Below are 17,028 nucleotides of genomic sequence, written 5' to 3'. Positions count from 1 at the left end.
AGGACTGGCTGTTAGGATAGAGTTCTGTTGAGTTCTGTTCTTGACCATCAAGGACTGTCAGTTAGCATCTTAGACTAGCATCTTAGACTGGCATCTTAGCAGCATCTTAGCATATGCCTTGGCTGGCTAGCAGCCTATAAATATGTATCCCCAACCCCTCAGGTTGGCATGGCATTGTGTGAGAAATAAACCAACGAAAATTGTCCCAACTCTCCTAGTGCCATCCACAACTATCAATGCTCAGGTTGAAAGGTCTAACAAAGTGATTTCTCGTGGTTAATAGGCAAGTTTCAATGGCCATGAAATGGTATGGAATTCCTGCTAGGAAATAAATACCGAGCAGTCTCTTAAAAACATATATATTAGTACAACCTAGATTGACCACAGATTTTATTTTGATATATTTCCTAAAACTAAAACATCTACCGTTTCTTGTAAATTACCTTCAATTGTAACAGAACATGTGTGGGCACCAATTAGTGAGCAGTTAAAAGTTACTTACTTACTTACTTACGAAGCCTTTGATCCCAAACAAGTTGGGGTAGGCTAGATATGAAACCCTTTCACGAGGACTTCCCAGGAGGTCACCCATCCTAGTACTACTCTCGCCCAAATGGGTTTCATACCCAAAAGACTGGCTAGTTTTTACGTTGGCTCGCCAAGCCTATCACAACCCTTAGATATGAAACTCTTTCACAAGGACTTCCCAGGAGGTCACCCATCCTAATACTACTCTCGCTCAAATCGGTTTCATACCTATGGGACTGGCTAGTTTTTACGTTGGCTCGCCAAGCCTATCACAACCCTCCTCCTTTACCCGGGCTTGGGACCGGCTATGCCTAGAAGACATAGGCGGAGTTAGCAGTTAAAAGTTAATTGATTGAAAGAAAAAACCTGAAGCATTATAATGCTAGCTTCGATTCTTTAAAATTTATATAATTCTAAAACCTACTCACCAAGAAGATTACATACACTGTATCTATGATATACAATGCGCACCAGAACTTATAACAAAGTTCAGCTAGTGCAACCACCAATAAGTTATGCGATGATCCAGCTTGTGAGAAAACAAATTTGACTCTGTATGTTATGAAGATCACTCCAGAAACTTGTATGTTTAATAAAGTGAAAAAACTAAAACAGAACATGCATGGGCACCAATTAGTGAGCAGTCCAAAGTTAATTGATTGAAAGAAAAAACCTGAAGCATTATAATGCTAGCTCAATTATTTAAATTTTATATCATTCTAAAACCTACTCACCAAGAAGATTACATACACTTTATCCATGATATACAATGTGCACCAGAACTTATAATAAAGCTCAGCTAGTGCAACCACCAATAAGTTATGCGATGATCCAACTTATGAGAAAAACAAATTTGACTGCGTATGTTATGAAGATCACTCCAGAAACGTATATGTCTAATGAAATTAAAAAAATAGCCAAAATTACACTGGCAGTAAGTGAAGGCTTTACTTTCATACCAAAGTAGTCTTGGGAGGCTAATGAACCAAAGAGAGGGAGCATACACTGGAAGAAGCACATTCAGATTCAAGCTGTGAGCGATCAATAGCACTGGCAAGATGATGAGGGAGTCTACTGAACATCATCTCTATCCACACCATGACATACCAATAAAACCATTCATAAATTTTGAGTACCATCATGCAGATTTTCTGGAAAGTAAAATACAAGAGACCGAAAAAATCTCACCAATTACTCCACCTATAAAGTGAGATGACCTATTCGATCAGGATTAGTGTGCTCCAGCCTCCAGCCATGTCTTGGTTAAAGATTCAATAACACCAAAGATATATTCCACCTGTAGCAAGTGAACCAATAACACTTGGACTAATTCCCCTGTTATAAACATGCAAACAGGCGAACGGTACAAAAAGGTCAGGAATGCTATGTTTATCAAGAGTACTACTATTAATGTTGCGAACAAGTTCAGTCATTTGGCCACTGTCAACCTCGGGCTCCGATATCACATGGCTGAAGCAAGCTGGCAGCTCAAATATGATTAAACTGTCTCTTTGAACCATAAAATCATTCTCAAATTTATATGCAGAACAAAAACAAATACACAAACCTTCATAATGACAAGATAAAATCAGAAAAGTGTGAGTCTGAACCGTATCATCATTTGCCTCAAATTTATATGTAGCAACGCAGCTGAGAACAAAATACACAAACCTTCATATGTACAAAAAATACACAAACTTTCATAATGACAAGATACTACTAATGGATAGAATCATTATTCAATGGCCACTGCAGCAACCATATACAAAAAGAAAACGCAACGCCAAACCCGTGGTAAATTAGGACCAATGCTTCAGCAAGCAATCATTAAGCATGCATGGCAATAAAACACATGTCCTTCAAGGATGACTATAATGTATTAACACAATACCAATTCAGTTTCGGTATAAGAATCAACGAATAAGCATATGCCTACTTAATTCTGTCACAATATGTAACCAGAAGTAGTTGATTTAGTGGACAGAAAAATATACAACACACTCACCCTTCTGATAAAAGAAACTGTCCTCTAGGAGGGACTCTGCTTTGGAAGTAACATTGATGTATTGAAGAGAAGTGTAATGATCTTTAGCAGAAAAGGTACATGATAAAAAAAATTATGAGCTCGATTTCAGTGCATATAGAATACTTTAAAAAATTATGAGCACGATTTCAGTGTATATAGAATACTTTAAATAGTTGAGTTATATATACGATGAGAATCAATCAATGCAATCTCCCTAGGGGTGCTATAGCAGCTGCTCTACCTGTATTTCAGAACATAGAGCTTATATTTTTTTGTCAATGCCTATCGATCCACAACTTTTGACAAGCTTAAGGATCGTGGCCAAGGCAAGTTCAAATGCATGCGGGCAGAGACTGACAACTAACACTTGTATAAGCCCAAATGTCGCCATCACATTATCTGTGACTTTTCATACTGCTAAAAGCCTAAAACTGTATGAGCTATGAAGATAATATATATTTAATTAACAGTGAAGGGCAGTAAAAGACCGCAGTACTGCACTGAGCGCAGCCTCCCTTGCCCGAGCCCCAACATCCTGTGAAATAATGAGCCATTAAGCAAACAACAAAATCAGTATCTACAAATATAGACAAGGCGGCCGACAATCCAAACAAAAGGTTACATGATCGAGCAGAATTTCATTGACAAATTCCAAAAAGAAAAATTGTCAGCACTGTGTCGTTGCAACAAAATCCTGCGAGATAGAAATAAAATTGGAACCACTATAAGAACAAATTAGCTCATGAACACATCATCAGACACGATGGGGAAATAAAATCCTGCCCTCATCCAGTGTTGTCCCAAGGCTCTCTTACTCTTGTTAAGTGTACTGGTTGGTCTCTTGTCGTCGAGGTCGGTGCGCTTGACCTGGCGCTGCGTGCTACTGCCGTCGTGTCCCAAGGCTCTCTTACTCTTGTTTTCCTCTCCCTCGAATGCAATGAACAATAGGTACATACACCACAGAGAAAATGTTAGCAACTGAATATATGACATATCCTTCATCAATTATTAAATAAGAAATTGAAAATGAAGGTCATCTCATCAGCTCATAGCCTTCTCAATAATTTTTGCTTTTCACAAAAGGCTTTTCAGTGTCACAATTAACCAAATAAAGAAGCAACCAGCAACAGGTAGTAGCAGTGTAACACATACCAGCAACACAAGCAACCAGCAGCAGCTAGCAGCACCAGAACCAGCACACACATCTAGCAGCACAAGTAGTAGCTGTAGCTCACAAAGCAACTGCACAAACACACAGTACAGCACAAGCACAAAATCAAAGGGAGACAGAGAGGAAGCAGGAGCTCATCTGCCTGACAGAGATGAGAACGAGCCGAGGAGGAGGGGCGTGAATGACAGGTGTGTGGACGGGCTTCTCGGGTGGATGGACAGTGGTGCGAGAGCAAGACGGAGCCGGCTTTCTTGGCGGCCCGCCCTCCAGATCGAGAACCTGGGAGGAGACAAGGAGTGGTGGCCGCCGCGAGGGGATGCGCCGGAAGCCATGGACTGAGAGGGATGTGAGCAACAGGGAAAGTGGGAGGAGGTGGAGATGAGCGGTGGGAGAGGCCGTGGCGGCGGCGAGGGAGAGGGCGTGCAAGAGGAGGCAACTTGTCATCACCTTGCATCGGTCGAGCCACCGCCGCGAGGCCCAGATCTCCTCTTCCTCCTCCAGAACCCGCATCTCTCCTCTTCCTCCAGATCCGGGGCTGGCTTGCGCGGGGAAGGAGAGAAGGGGCTGGCGGGGCGGGAGAGGAGACGAGGGAGAGGGGGGAGAGGAGGCAAACGAGGCACGGGGTGGCTCGAGGCAAGGGAGCGGAGGCTCCATGGCGGTGTTTGGCTCGAGGCGGGGGAGCGGCGGACGCGGTGCCGGCAGCGGCGAGCATGGAGAAGGGGAGAAGGGGGTGCGGCGGCGGCGGCGGCGGGAGAGGAGGCAGGGGTTGCGGGGGAGACGGGTTAGGTCTCTCGCTTCTCTACTCGCGCGGGACGCAACGCTCACTTCGCCGGCACTATTCATAGCCTACGTGGAGACAGCGGTTGTGCCTAGCACCCCGCTCATCCTTTATATGTTCGATGATCCAACCAAGCCCACTATCATTGTTATCTAAGTCAAAACAAGTTTCCATTGGATTACTATAGATCCAAAAATTAGAAGTCATTTATCCACCGCTGTGTCACAATCACAAGTAAATCCAAATTGTTCCAAGGTTACTAAAAATCTATTTATTCACCAATATAAAATCACTTCATAAGTGATACCCTCCTACTACAGTATCTAAAGGAGCACAAACACATAATAGAAGCAAGGTCAGCTTCTCCAACGAGGCTCATACCACTGAAATTGTCATCTATTCTGATTAATCCAAATCATCCTCCCATGATCTTGTACTCGTAATATTCTTGGATAGGGCTAGCAAAATCATCAAGTCAACCAACTACAATCCGTTTGTATCAACTTCATGCTATGTCCATATGGGACACATATAGGCTATCCAATCATCTAGTAGTAATATAACTATGATCCAACCATCTTCCCGCCTTACCCAATCGCCATCCCCTCGACGCTTGGCTCCAAGGACAATCCGCTCCCAACAATGTTTTCATCCCTTCCGCCATACCTCATGTGCAATCCGCTCCTGCCAGCCCGACCGGCATCCTTTCCTGGCTTCGGGTTACTATGTCCGGTGCCTCAATCCCACATCTCGTGTTTCCCTGCTGGGCGCCGCCATAGCCACACAGGCAGTCGGCACCGCAATGGCTAACCCACGAGACACAGCCCGAGAGCACGACGTTACCTACCGCCAAGGCCAAGGACGCACGGCGGGAGAACGTGTGATGCCAGATCAAGTCATTGGCACAGAACTCGCAAACAAGGGAAGGACACCAAGCCGAATCGGCAGGAATGTGCACATGAGGTGTGGGAGAGGGTGAAAACCCTGTCAGCCCCATAGGGATTTGCACGGCGGCAATGTCGATCTTCAGGAGATCGAGTAAAGCTTCTCATGTGCTTTCTCATCGCTCCTCTGCAACTCCCTCAGCCTCCACAAGATTACTATAGATCCAAATAAAAGGAAAGGACAGACCCAGTGCATAGAAGCTCCCACACAAGGTGGGGTCTGGGGTGGGATTATAGGAACCTAGTCTTACCCCTGCAAAGTGCAATGCAGAGAGGCTGGTTCGAACCCAGGACCTCTTGGCACAAGTGGGGAGGACTTCACCACTGCGCCAGGCCTGCCCTCATTACTATAGATCCAAATATTATAAGTTATTTATCCACCAGATTTTTTTTGAAGATCACAATCATCTAAGTTAATCCAAGTTGTTCCAAAGTTATCAAAGATGTATTTATCCACTAATATAGTATCACGTCATAACTATTACCTAGAATCAAAAGTTATCTCTAACCTAGAATCCAACTAGTAATATCAAAGATGATCCAATAGTCCACCAATAGCGCATTCATGCTAATCATACCATACCTATATAAATTCAATACATCTCAAGTTGATCATGCTACACCCTAAACTTCTCTAGCTTCAAGCTCATGTGAAAACATCATCCAAGTGCCCAATCTCAAGTTTAACTCCGACCTAGAATCCAAGCAAAAATATCACTGAACCTTGCACAAACATTTCTATTACACCAATATCTTTGTTTTCTACCTACTAATTCAATCCAACATGATGTAATAGTCCATCAATTTTCACAATCCTACCGATCATATTTACACATATAAATCCAATATATGTTTGATTGATCATTCTAGACCCTAAAGTTCTCCAGTTTCAATCTCTAAAGGTGTGCATCTAGTACAAATCATAACTACGATCCAAACAAGCCCACTATCATGGTTATCATCCAGTATAAAGCAAGCTTTCACTAGATCACTATAGATTGAAAAATTAGAATTTACTTATCCATCTGATTTTTTTTCAAGATCACAATCAACTAAGTAAATCCAAATTGTTCCAAGGTTATTAAAGATCTATTTATCCACCAATATAATATCACTTCATAAGTACTACTCTCCTCCCACTACTGCATCTAAAGGAGCACAAACACATAAGAAAAGCAAGATCAGGTGCTCCAACAAGGCTCATACCACTGAAATTGTCATCTATTCTAATTAATCCAAATCATCGTCCCATGATAATCTTGTACTTGTAACATTCTTGGGGAGGGCTAGCGAAATCATCAAAGTCTACCAACTACGATCCAATTGTTTCATCTCCATGCTCATATCCATATGGAGCACATACAAGCTACTAAGCTTAGGCCAAAATATCACAAATCCAAGTGCTCAAGTCATCTCCAACCTAGAATCCAACTAGTAATATCCAAGATCATCCAATAGTCCACCAATACCGCATTCATGCTAATCATACTATACCTATATAAATCCAATACATCTCAGGTTGACCATGCTACACCCTAAAGTTCTCCAGTTTCAAGCTTTCAAAATATCACAAATCCAAGTGCCTTATCTCAAATTTAATTCCGACCTAGAATCCAAGCACATATATCATTAAACATTTGAATCTAACACAAACAACATTGCTATTACTCCAATATCTTTGTTTTCTTCCTACTAGTTCAATCCAAGATAATGTAGTAGTCCATCAATTTTCACAATCATGCAGATCATATTACACATATAAATCCAATATATCTCCGATTGATCATACTACACACTAAAGTTCTCCAGTTTCAATCTCAAACGGTGTGAATCTAGTAGTAATCATAACTATGATCCAACCATCTTCCCACCTTCCCCAATCATCATCCCCTCGACGCTTGGCTCCAAGTATAATGAATAACGGCAATGACAGTTCGCTCCCACCAACATTTTCAGCCCTTCCACCATACCTCAGGTGCAATCCACTCCCTGCCAGTTCGACCGACATCCTTTGCCTCGCTTTGGGTTACTATGTGCGATGCCTCAATCCCATATCTCGTGTTTCCCTGCTGGGCGCCGCCATAGCAACACAGGCAGTCGGCACCGCAATGGCTAACCCACGAGACACAGCCCGAGAGCACGACGTTACCTACCGCCAAGGCTAAGGACGCACGGCGGGAGAACGTGTGATGCCGGATCAAGTCATTGGCACGGAACTCGCAAACAAGGGAAGGACACCCAGCCGAATCAGCGGGAATGAACAATGCACATGAGGTGTGGGAGAGGGTGAAAACCCTGTCAGCCGCATCGGGCTTTTATCCACCAATATAATATCATTTCATAAGTACTACCCTCCTCATACTGCATCTAAAGGAGCACAAACACATAATAAAAGTAAGATCAGTTGCGCCAACAAGGCTCATACCACTGAAATTGTCATTTATTCTAACTAATCCAAATCATCCTCCCAAGATCTTGTACTCGTAACATTATTTGGGAGGGCTAGCAAAATCATTAGAGTCTACCAACTACGATCCATTTGTATCATCTCCATGCTCATATCCATATGGGGCACATACAAGTTACTAAGCTTAGGTCAAAATATCACAAATCCAACCTAGAATCCAACTAGTAATATCCAAGTCTATCCAATAGTCCACCAATACCACATTCATGCTGATGATTACTATACCTATATAAATCCAATACATCTCAGGTTGATGATGCTACACCCTAAAGTTCTCCAGTTTCAAGCTCATGTCAAAATATCACAATCCAAGTGTCCATTTTCAAGTTTAACTCCAACCTAAAATCCATGCAGAAATATCATTGAGCCCAACACAAACAACATTTCTATTACTCCAATATCTTTGTTTTCTTCCTACTATATCAATCCAAGATGATGTAATAGTTAATCAATTTTCACAATTATGCTGATCATATTACACTCATATAAGTCCAATATATCTCCGATTGATCATACTACACCCTAATGTTCTCCAGTTTCAATCTCTAAAGGTAGTAATCATAACTATGATCCAACCATCTTCCCACATCCCCAATCACCATCCCCTCAATGCTTGGCTCCAAGTACAATGAATAACGACAATGACAATCCGCTCCCACCAACGTTTTCATCCCTTCCACCATACCTCATGTGCAATCCACTTCCTGCCAGTCCGACCGGCATCCTTTGCCTGGCTTCGGGTTGCTATGTGCGATGCCTCAATCCCACATCTCATGTTTCCTTACTGGGCGCCGCCATAGCCACACAGGCAGTTGGCACCGCAATGGCTAACCCACGAGACACAGCCCGAGCGCACGACGTTACCTACCGCCAAGGCCAAGGACACACGGCAGGAAAACGTGTGATGCCAGATCAAGCCAGTGGCCCAGAACCCGCAAACAAGGAAAGGATACCAAGCCGAATTGGCAGGAAATGAACAATGCACGGGAGGTGTGCGAGAGGGTGAAAACCCTGTCAGCCGCATCGGCCTTTGCGCCAATGTCGGTCTTCAGGAGATCGAGTAAAGCTTCTCATGTGCTTTCTCATCGGCCCTCTCCAACTACCTCAGCCTCCACTGGATTACTATAGATCCAAATACTAGAAGTTATTTACCCACCAGATTTGTTTTCAAGATCACAATCATCTAAGTAAATCCAAACTGTTCCAACATTGTTAAAAGATGTATTTATCCATCAATATAATATCACATCATAACTACTAGCCTCCTTCCCTACTGCATCTAAAGGAGCACAAACACATAATAAAAGCAAGGTCAGCTGCTCCAACAAGGCTCATACGACTAAAATTATCATCTATTCTAATTAATCCAAATCATCCTCCCATGATGATCTTGTACTTGTAACATTCTTGGGGAGGGCTATCAAATCATCAAAGTCTACAAACTACAATCCGTTTGTATCCTCTCCATGCTCATATCCATATGGGGCGCATACAAGCTACTAAGCTTAGGTCAAAATATCACAAATCCAGATGCTCATGTTATCTCCAACCTAGAATCCAACTAGTAATATCCAAGATCATACAATAGTCCACCAATACTGCATTCATGCTAATCATACTATACCTATATAAATTCAATACATCTCAGGATGATCAAGCTACACCCTAAAGTTCTCCAGTTCTAAAGTTCTCCAGTTCTAAAGCTCGTGTCAAAATATCACAAATCCAAGTGCCCAATCTCAAGTTTAACTCCGACCTAGAACTAGAATCCAAGCAGATATATCATTGAACCTAACACAAACAACATTTCTATTACTCCAATATCTTTGCTTTCTTCCATCAATTCTCAGAATCATGTTGATCATATTATATTCATATTAAATCCAATATATCTCTAATTGATTATACTACACCCTAAAGTTTTCTAGTTTAAATCTCTAAAAGTGTGCATCTAGTATAAATCATAACTATGATTCAACGAAGCCCATTATCATGGTTATCTAAGTCCAGTATGAAGCAAGCTTTCCACTAGATGACTATAGATTCAAAATATTAAAAGTTATTTATCCACCAGATTTTTTTCTAAGATCACTATCATGTAAGTAAATCCAAACTTCATAAGTCCTACCCTAAAGTTCTCCAGTTTCAATGTTATTAAAGATCTATTTATCCACCAATATAGTATCACTTCATAAGTCCTACCCTCCTACTTCTGCATCTAAAGGAGCACAAAAACATAATAAAAGCAACATCAGCTGCTCCAACAAGGCTCATACCACTGAAATTGTCATCTATTCTAATTAATCCAAATCATCCTCCCATGATGATCTTGTACTTGTAACATTCTTGGGGAGGGTTAGCAAAATCATCACGGTCTACCAACTACGATCGTATCATCTGCATGCTCATAGCCATACAAGCTACCAAACTTAGGTCAAAATATCACAAATCCAACTGCTCAAGTTATCTTTAACCTAGAATCCAACTAGTAATATCCAAGATGATCCAATAGTCCACAAATACTGCATTCATGCTAATCATACTATACCTATATAAATTCAATATATCTCAGGTTCATCATGCTACACCCTAAAATTCTCCAGTTTCAAGCTCATATCAAAATATCACAAATCCAAGTGCCCAATCTCAAGTTTAACTCCGTCCGGGGTTCCAAGCAAATGTATCATTGAACCTAACACAAACAATATTTCTATTACTCCAATATTCTTGACTTTGGCTCTTATTCTAATTTAGGATTTGCACACGGGTGATCTACTTGGTGTTGACCCTCGACGTTGTGACTCGCACGGCCACTGAATCTTGCCAGGCTACGCCTTCCCTCTGCTACCACATCCGCCAATCTCTTCGACTCTCTTACCTTGTCTACTGACTCTGTGGCGTCGTCATCTCAGTCACATGTGTGGCTCTAGTCTCTCATCCTTAGAACGATGTGGTATTCTAGGATCTGTCTCGCAATGTAACTTTAAATGTCAAGTTTGTCTGCTAGGTAAACACGTTCAGTTACCGTATCCTCATTCAATCTTGTTCACTCTAATGTTTGGGACCCAACTCTCTTCGCCTCGAAAGGAGGCCATCGCCACTATATTACCTTTACCATTATTTCTCTCGACACAAGTCGATATATTTTATGCCTTCTTGTAGTGAGGTCTTATCTATCTATAAAAGGTTTGCCACCTTGGTTCATACCCAGTTTTCCACTACTATCCATGTCTTTCGTGCAGATTCTGCTTGTGTGTATCTCTCTCATTTGTTGCGTAGATTCCTTGTTGAGCAAAGCACACTTGCTCTCTTGTCCTGGTGCTCATGCTTAGAATGGGGTTGTTGAGCGCAAGCATCGTCACCTTCGTGAGGCGGCTAGCGCGTTGATGACCGTAGCCACCTATCTCATCAACATTCATCCTTCCTCGGCTCTACAGGGCGACATTCCTCTCGAGTGTCTTTGTGAGCATTCTCTCCTAACTACTCAACACTTCATTTGTTTGGTTGTGTTTGCTACATTCTTCACGCACCAAACTATTTGATCAATCTGTTGAATATGTCTTCTTAAATTACAGCGATAAGCACAAGGGCTATCGGTGTTGGGATCTTGTTAGTCGTCGGATGGGTATTTCTTGATATGTCACTTCTGATTGAGTCTCGTCCTTTCTACCCGAGTCCATCCTCTCCTTCGGCCTCCCCCATTGACGATATTTCTTCCCTCAATTTTCCTGATACACTTATCACTCATTTATTGCCCTCGCCCACCTATCCCAGCTTATCCTCCCGTACTACTGTTATAGACCCCACACATCGCCACATGCGGCTTCCCCACCTCGTTCATTACCTGAGGCTACCTCACCTCGCTCATCCATGAGGTTTCCCCGATGATGCCCCCTTATCATCTTCTTCACTACACTTGTGGTCCACGTGTTGTGGATCCTTCTAATGAGCCATCTCCCTCGACTACTGTTATAGACCCCACACACCGCCACATGCGGCTTCCCCGCCTCGTTCATTACCTGAGGCTACCTCACCTCGCTCATCCATGAGGTTTCCCCGATGATTCCCCCTTATCATCTTCTTCACTACACTTGTGGTCCACGTGTTGTGGATCCTTCTAATGAGCCATCTCCCTCGACTACTATGGTCTTTCCTGTTGGCAACGCGCCACCTAAAGCTCGGCCTACTTATGGCTTCTGAGCTCTCTCGCTTCTGCCTATTGGCCCTATGGTTATTGGTTATTCTAGTGTCGCTTTTCTCGAGACGACTTCTTAGTATGACGCATTTGTTCACCATGAATAGCAGCATGCGATTGTAGACGAGATTGTTGCTCTAGCGCGCATAGGCATGTGGGATACCATTTCTCTTCCTCCTTGTTGCATGAGGTCTACATATACCCACCACCTGGGTATTCTCCTCCTGATGGCATGGTTTGTCATCTTCATCGCTCTTTTATGGCCTTAAGCAAACCCCTCGTGCCTAGTTTGAGCATTTTGTCTCAGTGGTGATTGCGGCAAGTTTTCGGCGAGTTCTCATGATCCTACACTTCTTGTCCACCTTTCAACTCGTGGTCAAACTCTCCTTCTATATGTCGATCATCACTGCGATGACTCTAAGTACATTGCCTTTGTGAAGGCTCATAATAACCACCATAAGAGTGTGCTAATAAGGCATATTCCCTTACTGATAATCCAAGAGTTAATGTTTCTTTTCTTAACTGACAAGAACAAAAAACAAAATTTAGGATGTCTCTGATTTTGTCGGCTTCTATAAAGACACTATAGTGCAACACGATTACACATCTTCTACTATGCAGTCACCTATACTTGGTTCTCTTTCCCTCAAAGCTTATTTCTACTGTTACGAGACCATAGTGCATCTGAAACTATTTATCAAGCTTCAGTCAACCCATAGGCTTCGAGGTAAGTTTATAACGTTATTTGTTTGTTCTCAAGTATATAATCCTAGTTTTTGGAGAAACACTCACAATCCAAATCAGAACCGTCATATGCTAGATTGTGTCGTGCAAATAAAGGGAGCTATATCGAGGGGGGTTATCTAGATGGGATTATAGTTCACTAAGAAATCTGAGTATTTGCCTCTAGAAATGAACATTGGCCCCAAAACATCAGAACCTAGCGTGTCTTTCCACAAAGTTAGAACTCAATTTTTTTTAATATCATATAAAAGAATCGTGGAGCTTCTTAAGCCGGTAACTAAGCAATCAAGTAGTAGTATATCTGGTAGGTAGGAAGATAATTGTTGCTTCGGTAGTGGAAAAAATAACTAACAGAAACCATGACTATGTTAATCAGGCAACCATGTTAAGTAAACAAAAACCCTCTTTTATCTAGTAGGCAGGAAGATAGGTTGTTGAATAGTACTGCAAGAGAACTGGGAAATAATGCAGAAAACAAACAGATAATATTGTACTAAGTAATTTACAAAAATGGTCAAGCATTTCCATACCTGGTGATTTCATGAACCTTTTATATCACATTGTATTCAGGAGCGTAGCATTCAGACCAAACACCTTAAAGCGCAGTTCCAGATGAGAAAAATTGTGTCCTAATTCAGGTGCACTGATTTTTAATATTGGAGCTGAGACCTGTCACGAGCAGAGTTCAGGCATAATCTATTCCATTAGAAAAATAGCATATTTCCTGTTTTGTTCACTACAATTTCATTATCACAGTTGAGACCTATCTTGAACAGAGTTAAGGCATAACCTATTCCATTAATCAAATGATTTTCCTGTTCTGCTCAGAACAATTTCAGTATCACAGCTGAGACCTGTCTTGAACAGAGTTAAGGCATAATCTATTCCATTAATCAAATGACCTTTTTCATATTCTGCTCAATACAATTTCATGACCACAGCTGCATATACTAGCAATTTTTATCAGCACAAAATTTCCAGAGATTAGAGCAATTATGCAAGAAGGAAAGCAATGGAAATATTAATGATTTGAAAAATAAACAAAGCAGGATCAAAAGAGACGTCACACTTACATAGCGATTGCTTCTGCAGCTAACATCTTCTGTCACAATCATCATAGCACCATAATGCACTTGATCATAGGGCGATCCATGTCAACTTGAGATCCTCAATAGTTGATACAAATGCTCAAAGATTGCCCCTTTAAACCCAAACCGAAGTACATATCCCCAATTCATGCGCCTGCACATAACATGTGGAAATTATAAGGAAAACGCTGGAAAGCATAGCTGGCAGGGGATAACTGACTGAACATGTGACTTTTTCGGTCATCCCAGCGCATTCAGGTGTGCATGCTACTGAGCAGTAAATTAAACAACCACACACAATTGATCACCGAGCAACAGATCGGTAGAAGAACGGGTAGCTGCTGCATAAACCGTGAACCACACAACTGCTGCATTGCCATTTAGTTACCGAATGGCGGAGCAGAGTAGATCTATAGCAGCAACAGTCTGGATTCTGAAATTCTCTAGTCACTTCACTGCATCCACCTGTTCCTACCATATGAATTCGCTGGTCCTAACAACGCAATGTAATGTATGGGTTGTTCATGGCAGCATGTATGGTTGTTTCTGATTCCTGAGGGGGAATGTGCAGTTGGTCTAGTACCTTTCTAGCGGACGCAGTGGTTGTGGTCGCGGGAGTAGCGTCGAGGTCGCGGCAGGCCTCCTCCCCACTGCTGCCACCATCGATGGACGCTCAATCAGAAACAAATGACAATACAATCCATGGATACCAGACAGAGGGTTGAAGAGCACTCACAATCGTAGTTGAGGGTCGGCACGAGCGGCTGCACGGAGGCGGCGGCGGAGACGTAGCCTCGGGGGATTGCCGGGGCGGAGTGGGGGGCTTCGTGTCGTCCCGCGCCCAGCCGTCCACGGCGCCGTCGTCCTGGGCCTGGTGCGGCGGCGCCCTCCTGCTCCATCCCCGCGAGCTGAGGCGAGCAAGAACTGGGCGAGGCGGCGGCGATGCTCCATCCCTGCGGCGTCTAGGGTTTCGCGTGGACAGCTTGGAATCTCCCCTCGGTGGACTGGCCGGCGGCCTGGATGGATCGGAAGCCGAACCTTACATCAATGGATCCCCTGCTCCGCTCTGAATCGAACACGAAGCACGGAACCAGGCGAGCAAGGAAGATGGGTGTACGCGTGCGTGAGTGCGGGGAGGGACGGCGGACAAAGAAACGGGAAACACTCATCAATCGGCAGACGGCGGAAGCGACGGGATGGGAGGAGACGGCGGCGGCGGATTGTGTTGGAGACGGAGGAGACGGACGACTGCTTCCTGTGGGAGACGGACGATTGCGTGGGCTACTGGGCTGGGTTTTCCTTTCCTGTGTTGAACAACAACGGTCAGAAGAGGAGGCGGCGACGTCCTATATGACGCACTCCGCATCGTATCGCACCAGGACGCACAGGCGGCCAGCCAACTAACCATCGTCAAAATACTGCAGCGCCTTACTGTAGCTTGTGCGCCTTCTCAAAGAAATATGGTAGCTTGTGATTCCAAAACAAATTTTGACAAACAAATTTGAAAAAATAGGGAACCTTATTTTTTTGAAACATTTGAACCATTTTTGGAATTTCGAACATTTTTTAGAAAACCTGAACAAAAAACAAACATTTTGTGAATTTTATAACATTTATTAAAAAGTATGAAGAATTTTCAAAATTCCAAACAAATTTTGACAAACATGCGGAATTTCTAAAACCATGAACAAAAATTATAAATGCTGATCTTTTAAAAAGAATTGAATATTTATTGAAATATTTGAACATGTTTCGAATTGGTGAACACTTTTGAAAAACATGAACAAATATTTGAATTATGAACATTGTTAAAACATGAAAAAAAATCAAATTTTGAATTGTTTTCAATACGCAAACAACTTTTGAATTTATGAAACAACAAAAAGGAAGAAAAAGAAACATAAAAAATGAAAACGTAAAAATGAAAACCCAAAAAAGGAAACCGGAAAAACGAGTAAATAGAACAAGAAATTAATAAAAAAACAGTCAAGAACTGGGACCATCTAGAATGTTCCTAAAACCGAAACAAAACGCCTCTGCGTACCGCTATAAATTAGGGACTTGCCCATTGCGCTCGCTGTCACGAACCTCCTATGCGATGACCCGACTATTTGACGCAAAATGCATCAAATAGTGAATTCCTAGGAGGCGGACGAGGTAAAAAAAAACATTATACACACAAACAAATTGGAGAAACAAACCTTCTGTCATATCTGTACTACAATTTATATCTATACCATTGTTATATAGTTTCCTCTCCCTTTTATTAGCAAGTGGCAATGGTTATATCGTTCAACGAGGAAGAAACTTCGATGGGGCATCATCCATCCACACGCAAGAAGGAGCTCTCATGGGCATCCTAACTAGCTCATGCGCCATTATAAAAAATATATGGGGAAACTTGCAAGCAAGATTGTAGTAGTCATCGAAAATCACTGTTGCTATCCCCATTGATCAACCTTCATTCTTCATAGTTTCCACGACTTTTAAGTTGTCTGAGTTGATCAACAACTTGTTGCATCCCACTTTTGGCCACAAATAAACCCCAACCCAATGCCATAGCTTCAGTAGATAGTACATCTATATACATGTCGATCTTTCAGTTAGCAGCAATTAGTAAATTACCAAATGAATCACGAAGGACACAGGTCCAGATAGATGCACCTTTTATGTGGTCTTGATCGAAAGCTGCATGCACATTAACTTTTGACAAAACTAGCCGGTGGCTTAAGCAATCTATCTTTCTTTATCATTGCCTTTGGAGCTAATGAGGTGACAAATTCGTTGTTAAAGCTTTGATGTATGATACTATTTTATTAGAATTCTTTATTTTCTCGGCATGGACACTTTTCCTTCTTTCCCATCAAAAATATCAATAGGCGATGGCTATTATTTCATGTATATTATTTTGGCCGAGAAGACCAAGCTCTTGTATCGGAGTCTGAATCAGAAAAACCATTACAATTTCACCCGCCATATCGACGCTGCACGCCCTCTTGATATATAATCTCATCCAAACATAAAAGATGCCATAGCTCGGCTGCTTTGTTGCATTTAAATAGTAGGTGTGTTACATCCTTTGCACAT

At 42.3% G+C, this 17,028-nt stretch overlaps 1 long non-coding RNA gene across 1 annotated transcript; it reads right to left on the bottom strand.

The window, feature by feature from the left end:
* Nucleotides 1-852: 852 nt before the first annotated feature.
* On the bottom strand, nucleotides 853-15,210 carry LOC123162499 (uncharacterized). The gene is made up of 5 exons (XR_006481322.1): nucleotides 14,678-15,210; nucleotides 14,525-14,591; nucleotides 13,927-14,095; nucleotides 1,717-13,522; nucleotides 853-1,615 (listed from the first exon to the last, which is right to left on the bottom strand). It is a non-coding gene; the product is annotated as an uncharacterized lncRNA (long non-coding RNA).
* Nucleotides 15,211-17,028: the final 1,818 nt, after the last annotated feature.

This window comes from Triticum aestivum, chromosome 7B (genome assembly GCF_018294505.1).
Source record: "Triticum aestivum cultivar Chinese Spring chromosome 7B, IWGSC CS RefSeq v2.1, whole genome shotgun sequence".
Lineage (NCBI taxonomy): Eukaryota > Viridiplantae > Streptophyta > Magnoliopsida > Poales > Poaceae > Triticum > Triticum aestivum.
This window is presented reverse-complemented; position numbering and strand designations above follow the sequence as displayed.